Raw genomic sequence first — 16,942 nt, forward strand, 5'->3', positions numbered from 1 at the left:
TGGTTTGTATATAATACCTAGTTAATTTTACAAGTGCCAGTTGGGCAAGACAGTGAATAGCATGCATTAGAAACACAAGTTAATGACCAAAAACCAGGTAAAATGATATAATTATTTGACTAATAACATTCGGAAAAGCAATATTTTGAAAAGACGCATCTTTTGGTCAGTGGACGGGAAATAGAGGTTACAGTTGTGAATATTTTAGAAACAGCCTCCCCCTTCACCTCTTCCTCGTGTTTTTAGCCTAACTAACATACAAGAACAGTATGACAATAATTTCACTGGGATGACAGCATCCATAATACAGGAAACTACAGCATGTCCAAAAGACAACATGCACCTATATTTAAGTTTCTACTAGGAATAGCTATATCCATGGCATAATGTGGGCTGTTGGTCGCGCGTGCCTGGTGAGCTCCACAAACCCGGATTCAGAGGGTCTAAGTTTGGAGAAATAGAATAATATGTAGGATTGTTCCATAGTCCATCCAATGAGACATGTACACCATCCCATCTGACTCTTTGAGGGAGGATTTTCCCTATGGGATGAAGAAACCTTCACAGATATAAATTTGAATCTTCTGTGTCTACAAAAAACAGATCACTTTCATGGCCGGCAGAACAGAAAAAGTACAGCGTTTACAGTATATAGGCATAAGAACTCAATCTTAGGGCATATTATTATTATACTCCTCCAAATGCTGTCTGTCTTGGTTTGGTCATCTTCCAAATTTTAAAGCACATGGTAAAATGCATATTTAACAATATTTTATGAAATTCACTTCCTGTGGATATCATTTAATTCTTTTTCATTTGATTTTTTTATGGTGTGGAAGCCAATGTCCATGTATGCTATGTTTACTATATTCGATAAATGTTAATCAAGAATATCATCATTGTGCATAATCAGTGAATCTACAAACCTATTCCTTAGCATAAATAAGTTCACGTCTGCGTCTACTGAAATGGTAGTGTTCGAAAACTACAATTCTAATATGTTCATTATATTTTAACATACAGTATGTTAACGTCTCATGCTTCCTTACCCTGAAACGTACACTGGGAGACTGCTGTTGGAGGTGTTGTGCCTGGATACATGAGTCAGAGCTTTCAGTAAGCAGAGATCCCCATTTGTACAAGCCTCTCTAGATGTCTGGTATAAAACAAATATAAGTTATGGCCTGACAAAGCTCCCGTCATGCTGCAAAGCGTTCATGAACGGTTAGGAAACCACCAAGCTGTTTTTTTTTTTAAATGGCATCCGAAAAAAGGGATGCATTTAAAAAGAAAGAAACTAAACTTGTAACTAAAAAAATTTAAGGGTGGGAAAGTTGACTGACTACTCCTAATAATACTTTTTTCCAACATTATCAAAGAAGAAGGAGTCCATTGAGGACCCATCCCCATTTGCAAGTGCCTTACCACTACCTTTCATTAGTCAGTAAAAGATTAATAGTTTGTGACGGGAATTTGGTTGTGTGAGAAACTGGGTAGGCTGATGGAGGTGAAACCCTACACAAGCAACATCCACAGTCTTTATCAGGGTGAACCTCAAAAGCCAATAAATCAACCTGTGATTCACCCTTTGCTAGCTTGGCACAAAAGCAGTCATTCGTAACTTAGAGGCAACGTGCAAAGTGTTTATGCAGCACTCAAACAGTGAGAATGTGAAAACATAACACAAGAAAAATCTCACATTAGTTTAGTAAAATAGAGTAAATTGTAATATATTAATTGACACCAAAATGAAAAAAGATTAATCAGTAGAATCAATATATGCAGATGTAAGGTAAGTATAGCCCCTAAAAGCACATAGTGTCACTCACGGCTATCTGGATGTGCGTGATGGGGTGAAAAACTGTGTGAAAGTCACAAAGTCAACCACAATTGAGCGCATTCTAGGTACAGGAACTAGATTAGTAGCGCTGTTGATCGCTGTAGCATGAAGAGTCAACTTCACCAGAATGTTGCTATGGCGGTCGAAAAGGGAGGCAAGTTCTTGGCGTCAAAACACGCCCTTTTGTGGTCGCAAGGAGCCCAAAACATCAGGATATCCTTGTTTCCTATTTAAAAAGCTCAAGTGATGCTGCACCAAGGTTCCAGGACCTGGGAGGCACCACTAGGGGCTAAGGAACTCACTCCAGCAAAGGCCAGCAGGTCAGCTGGGAAGTTAAAGCAAGACCTCTGGAGCTTGTACTGTCCCTATAGCTCAGAACAAGAGGCCAGCTAACTAGGTCTCAGAGTCACTCAGTCTGGAATGAAAGGAGCAGCTTCAGTCTTTCTTCTTAGACAGCAGGGTCAGGCCTCAAGCAGCAGGGAAGTCCTCTGGCATCATGGAAGCACTTTTACAGTAGTATAAACAGGTCCAGGAGTGTGGTGAAGAGTGGGTCTGAGGTTACTTGTTTTATATCTGTGCCAGCTTAAGTGGAATAAACCTCTGGAGTTTCCCCCCCCCACACAGAGGTGTCTGGAATTTCTACTCTCCCGGACCTGGCCCCAGAATGTCTGTGGGCAAAATAGGCTAATGTGAAGTTCTTCAAGTGTGTGCTGAGGCAATGTCTTTGAAGTGCAAGGGAGGCTGTACACAGCTCCACCCTCCATCCTACTTGGATAGCCCATCCTGACAACACTCAGTCCCTCTATTGTGTGGCAGTGGGAAAAATACATAAAGTCCAACTGCACCTAGTCATGTGACCTAGTAACAGGCTGAAGGCACCAAATGGTTAGGATAAGAAAATTCCTAAAAGTTTGACTACAAAGAGGGGTTGGCCCTAATTCACACAGCTAGGGAGGGCCAGTAAATGCAACAAAACAAATTATCTAGCTGACAGTTTATAATGCTGTTATTTACTTCAACAGACTAAGACCAAATTCCAAGATGTCCATTAGCATTCGCGTCCATGAATGTTATCCGTTTGTGTTTCAGACCGGACGGTCAGCAACAAGAGCGGCACCTTTACTCTTCTAATGAGAAGACGCTTTAAAGTACACATACAGCAGGTACTGTGCTTACTCAAAATACAGTTTTCTAATGATGCAGGAAATTAGGAAGGGCAAATTAAGTCAAAACCCTTTTCCTCTTCTTTTTTTTAATTTATAGATTCTATCCAGTCGTAGCCCTGAAGAAATTCCCAAGGATCTGATTGGGATTTAAAATGCTTCGATACGCTTTACCACTGGGGAAACAAGTGTATGAAATAGGACTGGCTCAAAACGGGTTTATTTTGAAATGTGTAAACCCTTCAGCTTGAATATTTGTTCCTGCTGGTCAGCAACCCCTGGATGTGTTATTAATACAACTATTAACTGAGAGGAGTGTTGCTGAGTAAATCTTGACTGGTTGAATATTGGAATTTATTTTGTTGTAAATGATTTATTTGTTCCACTTTGTGAAATTGATTTAGATTACTGTGTCAGTTTGTTTTTATGTTAATGTAAACAAGCAGTGTTTCCCCATCTGTGTTCTAAAAAAATCTAACAAAATGATTTTTCTTGAAACAAGTCTAAAGAATTAATATAAGGAATTATGTAGCTCAAGACATCTTGGAGTTTGGTCTTAGTCTGTTTGTAGTAAATAACAGCATTATAAACTGTCAGCTAGATAATTTGTTTTGTTGACATTTCTAAAAGTGCAATTTTCGGAATTGTAACTTAAAATCTAACTTTTCCATGAAAGAGGATTTTAAATTACAATTACTTAGACTTCAAACATGACATTTCGAGTTACTCTCAAACAAAAGTTATCACCTATTAAATGTAATAAGGTAACCCAATTTTATCCTATGGGAGAGGTAGGCCTCACAGTAGTGAAAAATGAATTTGGGAGTTTTCCACTACCAAGACATGTGAAATTTAAATGTGCTTGTCCAACTTTCTAAATTCAATGCACCCCGCCCTGTGGACGGATTATGGCATATTCTTGGGCTCACTTATGTGTAGTAAAGGCGGGAGTTTTAGGCCTGCCAAGGGGTTTAATTTTCTAGGTCTAATTGGTAGTTTAAAACTGCATACATGAATACCGTGTGCAGTGGCAGGCCTGAGACATGCTTTAAGGGGCTACTTAAATGGGTGGCACAATAAGGGCTGTAGGAACACTAATAGCTTTTAATCTACCTGTCCTGGATATGTTTTATACCATTTTACTTGAGATGTATAAGTAAACTATATATGTGAGTCGGGTGCAACCTAACGTTAACATATTTTAGGGAGTGAGTACAAGCACTTTAGCACTGGTTAGCAGTGTTAAAGTGCATAGAGTCCTAAAGCCAACAAAAACAAATTAAGCAAAACAGGAGGGTAGAAGGCAAAAGGTTTGGGGAAGACCACCCTAAGGCTGGCAGGTCTAACATGTTGCAAAACATTAATGCATACCATTGTGAATCAGTATTTTGAAGGGATGTCCTAAATATGCCCATTCCAAATACCGATTCGGACTTCGTGCCCAAACCCAAATTTCGATTCGGTAATGTGTTATCAAATTGCAATTTGTGTGTGAAACATAGCAAAAGGCCTTTTTAGCGGTTGCAAATGGCCCGATTCTGTGACCAAAAAAGCACTTCGGACATCTGGCCCAAGTCCCTTGCACAGAAAATTGGTCCTTTAAAGAAACATTCCGCGAAAAAATGCCAAAAGTGTAATCATGGAGAATACTGTTTGCTTTATGTTTGCTTAAACATTTGGCAACTTTTCAGAAAAATCTTTGGGGAGATTGCACATTCACAAACTTTCAGACACAAAGGGCCCGATTCCGATGTTGTTCGGAAGGCCTCCGATTCGGATTTGCCTTTCCCGGAACTGGTTCGTAGTCCTTGTTTCCGACAGAATCGTACACAGGTCCGAACGACTAAGTACGATGCGAAGATCACGTACGCATCGACCAAATCGTTTCCGGGACCTGAACCTGTCTGTACGACTCGTTCATAGCCGAATCGTGCCACGCAATGGAGCAGAATTCTGACTGAGCAAGTACGCTGCACTATTCGGTCAGCCGCTTCATTCTCGGTCTCAGTGAAACAAAATGGCTGTCGGAAACGTACTTTGGAGGGCTGTAGCAGGCCGCCCTTCACCCGGGGCCCTTCGACTCACGGGGTGTGCCCATAGGTCCCCCCGATCCAGGCATGCACAGTGTGGCGGGCAGCATGGGGTGCCCGCCACAGGGTGTACGCTTTTCCCCACCCACCCCTTTTTGCTATAGGAGCCTGTGTTTGCATCTGTACAGAGGCTCCCATAGAGTTCAATGGGAGTCCGAGCAAACAGAGTCCGTGAGCATACGGCTACATTGTACTTGCTGGTTCGGACTCCCACAGCACAATTCGCTTGGAAAGCCCTCCAGATCCGAGTCGTACAGAGGGCTTTCCTAGCGAGATCGGAATCGGGCCCTAAATGTATGGTTAGTTGGTGGCATTGTCTATGATATGCTTTCTTGAATATTATGTTCTGCAGGAATCCCCGTGATGTAGGGCCATAGCATTCCAAAATACATCGGGTTGTTTGTGCGAGCTCAAAGATACTTGTGACACAACAATTGATGAGTATTTTGCATGATCCATTGTAGAAACGATTTATTGCACAAAGGTTTAATTAGGCAGTATTTGGCACTTTATCGATATGAAGATACTGATCTTCTTTTGTGGTATTTCCATAAAAATAAATTATGAATTACGATGAATGAACAGTGTGCAAATTATTTAAATCTTAATTAATGCCTGAAGGTTGGGCAATTACTAGATGATATATGCACTATGGGACAATTTCCATATTTGAGAGTAGCCACATCCTTCTTGTATTGTGTGTACCAAGACTGAGCACATACCATGGTATGTGTAGTAACCACGCTAGTGGGTTGTACAGGCAAGTTCTTTACATATGTAATAAACTGATCAAAACTTGTTAGTAGTTCCATACTAAAAGGGAGTGCACAACAAGGAAGTATGACTTTCTTGTGAATTCCAAGTTACTCACATGCCTGTCATTTTTGTGTGAAAAAGTGCAGATGGAGCATGTTAGCTAATGCAGATATCCTCATATAAGGGGAATTGCACTTTAATTTGTATCTCTCTAAAGGGAAAGTATGTTTAACGTGAAGCAACCCGCACACCAATACCCAAGTAATTTTAGTGGCGTAGTTTCCCCTTTCAAAGCCTGGAAAAGATTTACTCATGCCCTTCACAGAGGTAAATAGCAAACTCTGACTCGAGTGGAAATTGGTTGTGAGTAGGTTTGTGACTGCCAATAAACATTTTAAGTATATAGGCAGCTGCAAACAACCCAGAAAAATCTTATGCCGGGATCACCCACAATGCACCTCTCGAAGCAAACATATTCAGACATACAAGTACATTTGTGTAAATAACTTTCCATTGGTCAATCAACATTTTGCACATTCTCATCAGTGGAGTTGATTGACTAGTCACAGCAGCTTCAAAAGAGCTATCAAACAGTTATCACACCACTCTTGAAAACGAGACACTAAACCAATTAACCCTCTACTAGCTAGGTTCTAGGATTGAAAACTGATATATGAGTGTCCGTGTCTGATATGTTGAATAGTCTCTCTACTAGCTAGGTTCTAGGATTGAAAACTGATATATGAGTGTCCGTGTCTGATATGTTGAATAGTCTCTCTACTAGCTAGGTTCTAGGATTGAAAACTGAAATATGAGTGTCCGGGTCTGATATGTTGAATAGTCTCTCTACTAGCTAGGTTCTAGGATTGAAAACTGATATATGAGTGTCCGTGTCTGATATGTTGAATAGTCTCTCTACTAGCTAGGTTCTAGGATTGAAAACTGAAATATGAGTGTCCGGGTCTGATATGTTGAATAGTCTCTCTACTAGCTAGGTTCTAGGATTGAAAACTGAAATATGAGTGTCCGGGTCTGATATGTTGAATAGTCTCTCTACTAGCTAGGTTCTAGGATTGAAAACTGATATATGAGTGTCCGTGTCTGATATGTTGAATAGTCTCTCTACTAGCTAGGTTCTAGGATTGAAAACTGAAATATGAGTGTCCGGGTCTGATATGTTGAATAGTCTCGTCACAAAGCTCAAATGGAGCGAAAAGCCCCAAACCTTTTTGTTTAGGAAAGAAATTCTGCTATGAATATTATTTCCCAAAGGCATCAGCGCCTGGCGCTTTAAATGGCAGAAAAGGAATTAGTTGGACAGAAGGGCATAGCCTGAAAAACAATCTGGTCAGTCTGCTAGGTGTTGCGATCTGCTACGTAATTTAAGTGACCAATTTGGCTGATATGCTTACAAAATGCTTCTGCCTCAGAATGGCATACACAAAACTGATGCTTATCTGTAAAATCTCTCTCTCTCTCTCTCTCTCTCTCTCCCCGTCTGTCCCTCCATCCATCCATCCGTTCATCCACCCGTTCTCCATCCGTCCATCCACCCGTCCAACCGTCCGTTCACCTGTCCATCCGTCCTTCCACCTGTCCACCCGTCCATCCCTCTCTCTCTCGTGCTCCCTCTCTACCTATTTATTTATTTATTTTTGAGTTTGTTGGAATAAATCAATGTTTATTGATTTTTAAACCAAGTAACACAGTCACTCACCTCCATCCATAGGCCAGCAAGGAAATAAAAGGATCAAAGGTTATAAAAGTGAGGGTAATCGTGGGGAATTGCAAAACGAGAAAGAGAGGAGAAAGAAACGTGGTGGGGGAGTGAATAAGATAGGATGGGAAGATGCACACTCAAAGCAGTATCGCAGATTTCTCCTCTCGCTACCACTCCACCTCATGGACGGACTACTCTGTGTCAGTTGGTTCCACTGTAAGACAAAGCACATGTAGGTAAGTTGAGCAAGAGAGTTCTACAAAGGTGGTGGACAGGAACTTCAAACAGTGGCCCATTACTTTTCAAATTTAGGAACAGTGTTCCACAATGGCTGTTTGCTCCCCAATGCTGAGTAGTTCCCAAAGTTTATTTAACCAATCAGTGTGCATGGGAATTATGTCTGTACCCATATGGATAGCCGGACCTGTTTCGCTGCGCAGAGTGCTAGAGTAATGGTTCCCACCCTATAGGATCACAGAGGATATGTCAGTGTGTTAGGGAGACCCAAAAGGTTGTAACTAGGAAAACAAAGTAAATCAGTATTAAACATCTGATCAATATCTGCTAGTACTTCATCCCATTAGCGGTGTAGCTTGGGGCAATGCCACAATAGATGAGATAAGGTACTTGAGTTGTTGCAGTGGCGCCAGCAGCAGTCATTCCCCACCTAGCTATGCTCACGGGTGTGTAATACAAATAGGGGGTAACCTTATGAAGAGCCTCACGACCGGATGTGCTGCAGGCGGAGGTACGAGCCCACTGCAAATTCTGACCATTCTTTGTCAGAGAATTGACATTCTCATTCCAGCTCCGATCGAGTGTGCACGGGCAAGGCAGAGGACCAAGGAATAGTAGTGTCTGGATAGTGGTGTATTGAGCAGGTGATCTGGGCGATATGTTAGCTTGGGGATTCTGTTTGTGCCCATGATTACTGGGGTTCTGGCTGGAGACTTGAAATCCACTTAAGGTTTTTTTGTGATATATGATTCATTTAGTGATTCCACTTCAATGGTGAATAGGGGGTTGAGGGCTCAGTGAGGGCTTGGGACAGGTGGCTCATTGTAATGGAAGTCAGGACAGTGTGATGGCTGTTTCTTTGAGATCCTTTATGTCCATTTATCTATTCTGGGAGAGGGATTTCGTGTTAAATTGCTCTGGATTGCAAGGTTGTTTTTTACATGAGAAATGTCTGACTATAGAGTCAGGTTTTTGTTCTTTTAGAGTAAGAAACAGGGTAAGCATGATTCCTGCTCTGCAAGAGGGTGGACATGCGGCAGGTCATGTGTCTATAGAAGGCCAGTGACCTTCAATAGAGGGGATGCCGGTGTCACCGAGGGAGGAACTGGAGAGGGTTCGTTTGAGCTAGGTGTATTCCAAACTGGGTGTTGAGTGATGAGCTAGAGGGGGGCTCAGTGGTAGGCAATCTTGGGATAGGACTGGCACTATAAGGATCAATGTGTATGTCAAGGGGCTGTTTTCTGGTGTGGCCATTAGCTAGGGTGGTTGGAATGTTGCTTTCCTTACTCAGGCGTGTGTCAAAGGAGAGGCAAGTAGTTTCTTTGTTGAAATTTGGGGTAGAAGGGAGTGGGGTGTGTGGAACAGGACTATCTATCTATCTATCTATCTATCTATCTATCTATCTATCTATCTATCTATCTATCTATCTATCTATCTATCTATCTATCTATCTATCTATCTATCTATCTATCTATCTATCTATCTATCTATCTATCTATCTATCTATCTATCTATCTATCTATCTATCTATCTATCTATCTATCTATCTATCTATCTATCTATCTATCTATCTATCTATCTATCTATCTATCTATCTACCGGCCCCCCTGCTCCTGCGGGAGTCCTTTGGCATTGCAGGGCTATATGGGATTGGGAAGCCATTTTAAACAAAGGGGGGCTTGAATGTGTGTGTCTGGTGAGCCACATACAGATGGCTGGCCATGTGACTATGTGATGCGGTGCACAGTTGGTTGCAGGCCCATGCCTGTGGGCAGCCCCACGCTGCACCATGGCTGAAAGCAGTGTGTTGTGGGGGTTTGCTTCATGCGTGATGTTGGGTACAGTGTCTGCAGCCAGGTTTACTGCCCACGGGTGTTGGACACAGGGTCTGGCCAACCTCATGCCACGCATGGCTGAAAATATTTATAGTGAGAAAGTGGAGTAATAGTTGGGGTGGATGGCAGTGGATGGTAGTTCACCACAAGTAAAAATCTCCCTATTTTTGTTAGGTACAGTAAAGGTTTCAGTAATTTAATTTTTAATTTAAACCTGAGCTCAACCCCTAGCTGATGTGGAACAGAACTGACAGCCTTAACATAAGAAATTGTGGAAAGCATGTAGAAGTACAAAACGTCACAAATACAACACAGTGAAAATCCCTCTCCAATTGATAAAAATAGAAAACATTTTAATGAACAAAATTACACCAAAGCAACAACATTGCAAGCAGAATAAGAGATATTACATATAACATTTCAAAGAAAACTAACACTAAAAAATACAACGTACCAATGTACCAACCGCAGGCAACTGATCATGTTCAAAATCTTATTCCAATTATTTGTATTGCCATTTAAAGTACAGGAAAAAACAGTACATCCACAATCAACAGGGATGGGAGGCAAGGGGAGCAAGGAAATGGAGAGGGATGGAGAGAAGGGGTAAAAAGGGGATAGAATTTATCAGCACATTATATAATGGCATTAATAAGACATATCTCTACTGTAGTGCACCCAGAGATATAAAACTGGCCAAGTGTACATAGACCCATGATGATACTGAAATGGAACATTCTGTACAGTGGTCAAGGTCACGCTCAAAAGTTAAGGTTGACTGTGATGGATTGCCAGATGGATACAGGGACTACATTTGTCCATGCTGAGTTTTTGTCTTCTGACTTAGAAACTTTTATGGAGAAAATTTTGTCATCGACAAGTCAGTGGGGGAAGCTGAAAACTGAATCAGAAGCAGTACTTGACAGTGGCAAGTGGCTGAAGCCCGGGGTCCTGGTGCCTTGTTGATGAAGGCAGGAAAGGTCAGATAGGGCAGCGTCCACAGTCTGTGCTCAGAATGGCCTAAACATTGTTCGAATGCTGCTCAGCATTGGTCCCAATGAAGCCTTCTTCTTGTGGACTTAGAAACTTTTCTGGAAGTCCAATTTTCTTCAGCAGGGTATACCAACAAGATTAGGCTGACTGATGATTCAATGTTGATGGCTACAGATTTGATGGCAACCCCAATCTAAGTCAGTTCCCCAGACAGAAAGTTGGTAAAAAGTTTCTAAGTTCCAGCCTTTGCAGTTTGGAAAGGAGGAGTACACTCTGACACCATCCAATGGTTCCAGGACCTCAGACACAGCACTTTGGTGTCAGGACTCACTCTGACAAAAGCCACCAGCAAGGTACAGGTATGGTCCAGTTGAAACTGGACAGCTGAGATTTTTAGAAAAAGTGGTATTCTTGCAACTTTTGTGTCCCTGAAGCTTAACAGGAAGTTAGCCAACTGATCCTTGGACTACTTCTTTATCCTGAGTACAAATGCGAGGAGATCCAGCATTTAGGATTACCTTCGTAACTCACAATAGCAGGTGTAGTCCTTCTTCTCTCTTCTACAGGTCAGACAGTGTTTCCATATTTATGCCTGGCACTAACCTGTGGGTGTTTGTGAGTCCTGGTCCCTCCCTAACCAAAAGGGAAAAAGTTCCTAGAGTAGCAGTTCCTGTGTGATCTACTGCATGCAATCCCAGAGTGCCCCAATCTACCTAAATCTAACATGGCAGAAGCGTTCTTCCCTTGTGCAGGGCTCCTGTGCCCACCCTAGAGGCGTTGCTAGGAAAATGAACAAACCCACCCCTGTGGTCAACGCACTGTAGGTATTAAAATTGTCTTTGTTTGACATAATGTAATTCTGCCTTCAGCAAGATATATATTTTCACTATAGTATTTGAGTGTGTGAAAATTTGACCAACTCATTAAAATAAAATATTTTCTTTTTCCACTTACAAAATGTACAATCTTCTGGAAAGTTGAGAATGTTTTATGAATATGTACAGGGGTCCTGGGTTTTTATTCATGAGAAGATAGTTCCCATTGAATAAAATGTTGAATAGTCCATTTCCATGTTGTTGGTTGGAGTATTCATGTCTGAGGAGGGTTTGCTACTTATCTCTGCTTCAAACAAAATATTCGACCTCTCGAGGAAGTAATAGTTATGTTTGACTTTCCATAGGAAAGGCTTTATTTCTTTCTTTAATAACTTCACCGTCTTTTGCCAAATTTGCTAAAAACATTTCAAAAATTGACATTTTTTGCACTGATCGATGAAGTGGGGCCCTTTTAATGTCCATAGTAAACTTCGATCTCCAATACAGAAAAAACGATTGAGCATAATGGCACCTAATTTGGTAGAAAGTTAGAAATGTACTCAGAAAGTGTTCTTTTTGTTATACAATGCAAATCTAGGGACTCATTTACAAGGCCATTGCACCGTTGTTGCATCAGTGTGCCTGCCCATATTTACATGGCCATGTAAAGTCACCTTGCGTGTCTTTTCATGACCTTGTAAATTTGGGCCCCGTTCATGTATTACTCTGTGTGAAAAGGGCGTTTCATGGGTGTTGCTCTGGTGTTCCCATGCAACATCCATGGAACCCAACACTTTCTCAGATTTACAAAGTTTTATAGAGCTGGAATGCATCAGAATCCTACCCCTCTATGAAAGAGGAAAACGCCATCAATTATTGTTTTGTTCAGTAAAGTGCCCCTTCCTGCACAAAAACAATAATCCCAGCAACACAGGCACCCTTGCAACATTACCCAAGGGTGCCTGCGCTGGCACATGGCAGCCAATAATAATTTTCATTTTTATTTCTGGGGTTGCTGTGATCCCCTGGGATCCTCACGGGAGCCAGCACAACATCCTCTACTCCTGCAAGAGTCCCACAGGACTGAAACACAATTTTTTTTAAACAAGTAGAAAGGTTGTCTCTGTGACCCAATGCCACACACAGTTGAAGGTTGGGAACCCGTAGACGGTTGGATGCAGAGCCTGCCCGCAGGCAAGGCCCTATGGCTAAACCCATGCGGTGCACAATGGGAGAGGGTCTGCTGTCTGCAGGGGTTGGATGCTGAGCCTGGTTGCAGGTCAGGGACTGCAGCCAGGCCAACGCCTTTCACGGCCAAAGACTGTGCTCAGCAAGGGGTTGCCAGTCCATGGGGGGTTGGATGCAGAGCCTGGCCACAGTTCAGGCCCTGCAGTCTACCCCATGCTGCACATGGTTAGAATATGTAAAAATAACTTGACTGCGATACAAAGTAAAGCAAAGTCAACCACAGAAAACTTACCAGCGATTTAATGACTCCTGATTTACCAACCCCAATGTAGTGCCTGCTATGTACACATAGCACATTGTGATATAATCCTGTGCACGTCAAATTTACAAAAGTCTTACTGGACAAAGAATAATGGAAAGGCAGACAACAACACATTTAACTTTTCATATAGCACTACTATTTTGGGATGTAAGATATGAAACACTTGACAAGGTATGTTTAAGAGTAAGCATGAGTACTTGGCTTATCAATTGGACTTATATAGACTCTAGACACCGAAAATGAATGACAGAATCCACAGGTTCTCTCCACCTCCATATCACATGGATCCTGGTGACTGGATTGAATCTCCAGCGTCAGACAGGCAGCTAGCTATATTTTTTTTATTGTACCCCAAAGAACAGACATGGAGGAGCCCAGAGGCCCTGGTTCAATATTTATTGTTTTGTTTTTCCAGGGCTCAGTCTTAGCAGCCCCATGCACACTTACGGCCCTGCTTCTAGTCACTTGTGAATGTGCAGTGTAAATCATTCGGATTTTCAACAATAAATGCAACTTTCAAGCACCAACTAGACTGCTAGCATAACACATTATAAAATACATTATATAACTACTGAAATATATTATATAGCTGTCTTCATGCTGAATTCCCATCGGCCGGACTACAGCTGATGTACTTTAACTGATATGCTTGTTTGTCTAAAATTCTGAGACCCTATTTGTAAGGTTAGGAAGTGGATATTCTGAAAGAATTTTTAACCTGAACCTAATTTATTTATTTGGGGATGTTCAAGAATATAGCTGTCATCTAAGTAAACGAAAGGATTTTATGGACTGACAAGTCACACCTTCTGATTTATGAAAATCCTTTGCCAAAAATATATTTATCAGACACTCAAAATATTTGTAATGGGGTCTTATCTGTGCATTCATGCGTGGTATAATTTAATCCACGTTTCACGTCGCAGATGCATAGGTGTTCTGGAGTTCATAATGCTTTTTTCCAGTATTTTCTCTCACTTTTTAAATAATTGAAAAATAAAAACTGCAAGAAAGTTATGCTTCTATGCTGGTCCATTATGTCCCGTACGGGAATGAGCGAGGGTGCAAACACAAAGGAAGATAATGAAGTGGAAATCATTTGGAATGTCTATGTAAGAATTTAAAGAGGAAAAAAGAGTAAAGAGGCATACGACTATATCCCCAGAAAGTTTAAATAGTGTTATTTGCAGATGTGAGTGATGAACAATGCAATAAGGTAAACAGCCTTTAGTGCGCCGCTCCTAGTGCGCATACCATTACTTCGCAAGCGTTACTACACTTGCAATGTTACAACGCGTACCATAAGCTGGAAAAGAGAGGAACCACGGAGGAGAGAGAGGTAAGTGGAGTTTTTTTTGTGTCGTGCAGGGGTAGACTTTTAGGTTGCAGGGTTGTGTTTGAGTTGTGTAGGGTCGTGCTGGGGCTAGTGTTTTAGGGTTTAGGGCAGTGATGTGGTGTATGTGTAGAGTAGGGTAGTGTTATAGGGTTTAGGGTAGTGTCGGGGGTGGTGAAGTGCAGTGTTAGAGTGTAGGGTCCAGGCAGGGGGAAAGGGGGATGTCATGTAGGGGGTAGTGTATTAGGGTTTCAGGTAGTGTAGTGATGTTTAAGTAGTGTAAGGTAGTATAAGGTAGTGTAGTGTAAGCATGATTTTAGTGCAATGTTTTTAATTAGCATAAACCATAGTACATTTATAACTATTTGAGTTTTAAATACATGCACTGTTAAAACTTGCGAAGTAATGGTTTATGCTAAGTAAAAACTTGCGAAGTAATGGTTTATGCTAAGTAAAAACATGCGAAGTAATGGTTTATGCTAAGTAAAAACATCGCACTAAAATCATGCGAAGTAATGGTATGCGAAGTATCGACATACATCCTTTCAATAACCGACCACTTGGATAGTAAAAGATTGTACCAAAATGAGAAATAAGCTGGTGTTATTCAAATGCTCACTGAATCATTAATCATGAAAGTGCTGCTCGGTGTTCTTGTTGGTGAAGTAAGCACTGCCGAAAGGACCTCCAATTTCATTACTGAAAAACAACATTGTCTTTGGATTCATGATTGATGCACCGTGCACAGCTGTCTCTCTTGGATTAAACCCATTCACGCAGTGTAGGTGACGTGGGGAAAGAAGCAGAAAATTAAAAAATATTAATAACTTCACTGACCAAAACAAATAAAACCCAATTTGCATTATGGTTATCGCTGATATTTGTTAATTTACTGATAAATCATAGCGACGATGCTCTAAAGTGTAACTGAGTTTTACATTTTAGGCTGTAAAATCCTGATCATATCCTTCATAAATTTGAAAAGTTAGTGACCATGCAAAAGGTCACACATAGATATCTGTGGACACAAAACCCTTAAAATTGGTGCCGTAGAAGAATTAAAAAAATGAAAATATGAATTTCTTTTGAAATAAGCAAAATGTGAGCCTGTGCGAAGGTATGTGTCAAACAAATATTTTCGATTTAGGGTTCCTCGAGGCATAAGGCTAAGGGAAAAATATCTAGTTCAATAAGAATAATCCGCGCCAATTGCAGGTAAGAGTGGTGAGGCAGTGGGGCGGGGTGGGGGGGATTTCGACAGACGACGACGAGAGAAAATTAATTATTTATTTATTTTTCCCTCGTGCTTGTCTGTCGCACCCCCCGTCAACTCGGCTCTATCACCCCACTGCTCTTACCTGCAAAGGCCGCAGCTGTTAATAATGACTCCATGGTAGCGCATTCTCATCAGCGCTTATGGTTCCATAGTCTACCACACTGTGATGGTATAGCCAAACAAACTCTTGCCCACTTTCTGATTTTTTGTGGATTTTATATTCAACCTAGAATACTCTTTTTAAGGCCTGTACTGCAGTTATTTGTTGTCAGATTTTACAGCATTTGTTTGTCTCGTTTGTTATGCCTAGAGTCAGAACTGTGTTGTTTTGCTATTACAAGCTTTATTTGTGGAGCCCTAAAGATTAGGAAATCCATGAACTAAATAACATCAACATTAGCTTTTAATTTGGGATTTTATGCATTTTTTAATTCTGTTTGACAATTTGCACATGCAGCTTGAGTACTGACCACTGCAATTTTAATATTTGCACGCTTGACTTTTTAATCTCATGGAGTTTTAATGTTTTATTAAAAATTCTTTTGTATGTATGATTTGTTTTATCTTTTATGGCCACGTGCCACATAAAGTTACATTGGCTGACGGCTATTTTATTGTCCGAGAGACATCAACTACAACTATAAATGTGTTTCTTAGTAATAAAAAGGTGGATATATTTTCTATGTGATCTGTTTTTGCTCTTTTCAAACATATGGGAACAAAATAGTTAAACACAAAGAGCCTTATTTATTAGCCCTTTACCCCGCTGTTGCGTCACTTTTTGTGGCGCTGCAGCAATGTAAAATATGCGCTACACTGTGCCATATTTACGAAGTGATGCATCTAGGCAGATGCATCGTTTTGTAAACCCCTGCGCTACGTTATACCTACAACAGGTATAATGTATGCAGGGTGGGCGTTCTGGTGCAGAAAAGGCTCATAGAAGTGTTGCAGTGAAATCTATGAGATTTGCACGGAAAATAAGACATATTCAATTAATGCATTTAACTACATTTAAATTGACAGTACAGTACATGAATAATTGTCAGTGCACAACAAGAGTTCTTCACGTTAATGTTTTCTGCTAGTTACATTTACTTCAAATCTCAAGGAACAAGGAATATTCATAGGAAGATGGAATTTGAAAAAGTGCGTTTCCAGCAGTTTTTAGGTCAAGCCTAGAGTCAGCGCGCATGCGCTGCTCTGCGAGACTTGCTGTACTGGAGTATGGAATAGAAGCTCCGTCCACACTCCGCCCATATTTGCCATTGGCTTCTGTCTTTGTCCTTCGTAAATGCAGGCTTCTGATTTAGTAATCGGCTTGTTAGTTCCTCCTTAGTACCACCTTGTCTTCATTTGTAACCTACCATGGGC

The sequence above is a fragment of the Triturus cristatus genome, chromosome 3_2 (genome assembly GCF_964204655.1).
Source record: "Triturus cristatus chromosome 3_2, aTriCri1.1, whole genome shotgun sequence".
In the NCBI taxonomy this organism is placed as follows: domain Eukaryota; kingdom Metazoa; phylum Chordata; class Amphibia; order Caudata; family Salamandridae; genus Triturus; species Triturus cristatus.